Source organism: Populus euphratica, unplaced genomic scaffold (assembly GCF_000495115.2).
Source record: "Populus euphratica unplaced genomic scaffold, PopEup_1.0 scaffold1172.1, whole genome shotgun sequence".
Lineage (NCBI taxonomy): Eukaryota > Viridiplantae > Streptophyta > Magnoliopsida > Malpighiales > Salicaceae > Populus > Populus euphratica.
The window spans coordinates 56,272-60,429 of record NW_011501028.1 but is presented as its reverse complement, the minus strand read 5'-3'; positions in this window follow the sequence as shown (position 1 = coordinate 60,429).

The following is a 4,158-nucleotide window of genomic DNA, read 5'->3' as shown; positions in this document are numbered from 1 at the left end:
ACTTGCTTAGTACTTGCCCTCGTCATGGTTTTGAAACATGGAGATTGGTTTCACATTTCTATGAAGGGTTAACACCTAAAGATAGGCAAATGGTTGAATTGATGTGCAATGGAACTTTTGAAGATAAAAACCCTGATGAAGCAATGAAGTATTTAGACTTGTTAGTTGAAAATGCTTAAAATTGGGATACTTCAGGCACTTATGAGGCACCGGGTAAAAATCAACCTTATACATCTAGTGGAGGTATATACAACCTTAGAGAAGATCATGACCTTCAAGCCAAGTTTGCATCTTTAGCTAGAAAAGTCGAGGTACTAGAATTAAAAAAGAGTGGTCAATTAAAATCTGTTCAAGACATTATGTGTCAAATATGTGAAACAAATGAACATTCAACTAATGATTGTCTAATTTTGCTTTTTTTTAAATAATATCTTCATGGACAAACCTATGCTTTAAACAGTTTTCAAAGGCCCAATCATAACCCATACTCATGAATATACAACCCTGGTTAAAGAAATCACCCAAATTCTAGTTGGAAGAGTGATAATAATAATGCATAAACTTCACAACCACCATTTTATGCAAACCATAATTTTTAAAATTTTCATAGATATGTACTTCCTTATGCTCCACCTCCTAGAAGAAATCTTGAAGAAACAATGCATGCATTCAATGAAAAGAAAGAGACAATTAATACTTAACTTGCTCAAAGCATAACAGATTTTAAAGATACTCTTGCAAAATTGACATCTGCTCTTAGTTTCCAAGAGAAAGGTAAGTTTCCATCTCAACCACAACAAAATCTCAAAGGGCAATACAATGCAAATGCAAGTAGTTCTAGAAGCCAACACATGGATCAAGTCAAATCAATCACTACTCTTCGTAGTGGTGAGGTTATCAAAAAACCCACTCTTAAACTTTGTGAGAAAAATGATAAGTCACTCTCTGAGGATAAGGAAGGGATTGAATCTGAATATTATAAAGAAAAGACTGATGTCCCACCAACATTTTCATTTCCTCATGCTATGACCAAACAAAGAAAAGTCAATCACAACTCTGAAATATTTGAAACTTTCAAACATGTAAGGATAAATATACCTTTGCTAGAAGCTATTAAATAGGTTCCTTCTTATGCTAAATTTTTGAAAAATCTGTGCACTGTGAAGAGAAAATTAAATGTGAAAAAGAAAGCCTTTTTAGCCGAACAAGTAAGTGTTATTCTTCAGAACAATAATGCTTTGAAATATAAAGACCCTGGTTGTCCTACAATTTCTTGCTTTATTGGAGAGCATAAAATTGAAAGAGCCTTACTTGATCTTGGTGCTAGTGTGAATTTACTTCCATATTCAGTTTTTCAGAGTCTCAATCTAGGTGAGTTAAAACAAACTTTTGTAACTCTCTTGCTTATTGATAGATATGTAAAAGTGCCTAGAGGAATAGTTGAAGATGTGTTAGTACAAGTCGATAAATTCATTTCTCTTGTGGATTTTATTGTCTTGGATACACAACCTGTTGAAGTGTGTAATTTATTTCCTGTTATTTTAGCACATTTGTTTCTTACAACTTCTAACACATTGATTAATTGTAAGAATGGACTAATGAAGCTATCATTTGGAAACATGACATTGGAGATGAAAATTTTCAACATTTGCAAGCAACCTGGACATGATAATAATTTGCAAAAAGTAGATCGTATTGAAAAATTAGTTTATGATCAACTTGAATCTACTTTAAGTAAAAATGAGTTGGATGAATCTGAAGATTTGCAAATGATTTATTCTTAGAAAGAAATGACGGATGAAAAACGCACCGAAAATATTAACGTAGATCTTTTGTTAAGAGTGACAAGAGATTCAACATTCGATATCACATTAATCGATGATTACTTTCCTAACAAATCCTTTCTCTTAGTTTAATGCCTTGGTTTGCTAAAAATATCAATTTTTCCACTTCAGGATTTTTGCCAGCTCACTAGAGTATCGAAGACAAAGGAAAGTTTTTGAGCAACATGTGGAATGACCCTAACTTATTCAAATATTGTCTTGATCAAATATTTCAAAGACAGTGAGGTAAGTAGTGTTACTAAATTTTGTCATTTTAAGGCATATGGGAGCATTTCTCATCAAGCAAGACAACAACACAAATCTTACAAAGTGGATTTTACTGGCCCACCATGTTTAAGGACTCACATGTGTTTTGCAAGATTTGTGAAAATTATCAAAAGTTGGGATCTATTCTAAAATTTCACATAATGCCTTTAAATCTTGTTCTTGTTATTGAGATCTTTGACTGTTAGAGTATAGATTTTATGGGTCCATTTCCTTCATCATCATTGTTGTTGTTGTTGTTGTTCTTGTACTATTATTATTTATAATTTATACAATTAACCTTTTTGTTGTTCGACCTCGGTTTCATTTATACAATTAACCTTTTTGTTGTTCGATCTCGATTTTGCTGGATTATTTATTACTTTAACACTTTTGCACTTGGAAGAAGATATCAATCTTTTGGTCTTGTCACTAAGCTCATATGGGTGTCTTAACACCTAATGCCTTAAGACCAACTAGTCTGGGAGTCATTAGCCGAAAGCTTATTGCATGGCTTAAAGATGCATTGTATTATAAGTTATATGTATATATATTAATAAAAAAAAAAGATAATAATCTTAACTCAAGGAAGTTAACTTTAAACATTAGAACAAAAAATTTATTTTCTTCCAAGTAAAGCGACAAAGTTATGTGTTGATATATTGAGTACAAAATGAAAGTTTATTAATATCTTGTTTAAAAGGTATTGAGATGATATATAAATTTAATAAGAGTTTGTTTATCTGGATAGATTAATGGAAATTGAAATGGTAAATATATTGCTTTGAGGAATTTGCAAATTGTTTTTCTATTTTAATGCTTTGATTATTAGGGATTAGTAATAAGCTGGTTGGGGGGGTGTGATTAGTACTTAAAAGTGCATTTTTATCAAGGTTTTATATGATCATTTTGCATTTGAAGTATCAATAACTCCTTAACTAAAATATTTTTATAATAATATATCTAATAATACAAGATAACTTTAATTTGTAGTAAATGTTCATCTTAAATGCAAGCCTATCACATAAATAAAAGGATTGATTGATGAATTTAAGTACTGGAATTAAAAGGACAAATAGATGGCCAAACTTAGAAAAGAGATACTAGTGTAGTCCAAACTTGAACACTATTTGGAAATTTGGTCATATCTGGAGCTATAGATCTCAAATTTAGGTTTATTTTATATGAATGGAAAGGTAAGATATAGGCCTATAACTTTTACAGGAGTACAAGATTTAGAAAGACTATTTTTAAGTCCAACTTATAGTAACAATAAAGAAGTTCAAATCTGTCTTGTAGCCTAGACATTGTTCAGTGTTTAGCCCATATCTTAAGTTCTAGAATTCCAAATAACCTCAATTATTTTTTTCCTAGAAAGATAAGACAATTTTTTAGAACTTTCATGTAGAGGTTTGATTCAAATTTTAATGTTATCAATTATGTTTTATTCAGATAAGAAGATAAGGATTGTCACCAAGTCAAGATGTGGCCACCTACTCATTAGTTAGTCATCAAATCAATAGTTCTTAATTTTGGCCTATAAAAAAAGGCATTTAGCATGTATTTAGGCATCTTGATTTCTAGATCAAGATCATGCTTTTGCTTTCTCTCTTTGCAATTTTGTAATGCTTAAGTTTTACTTTCATTAATATCTTGTTTGTGTCTTTCATTTCCTTTGATTTACTTAGTTCCTTTCCCTTACTTAGTTAACTTTTATCTTATTTATGTTCTTATCTTGTTTATTTATGTTTCTCTGTTTCATTATATTTAGTTAAGTTTATTATATGAAGGTGAAAAAGTTACACTAATAGTGTAAGAATAAGTATAGTGTAAACTCAACATGGACTTTAATGTTTGATACTAACATGTTTTGTATTTGATATCTTGTTCACTTTTAATACTTTGCTTGTTAAATGGTTAATCTATATTTTTGTATAACACTTGGTATAATAAATAATTGACACTTTTATAGCCTAATCATATAATATAATTTATACTTATGCTATGAAAGGAACTTGATTTGTTGTTAACATAAGTTATAATCATGAATGCTTGACGAGATTTACAAGTA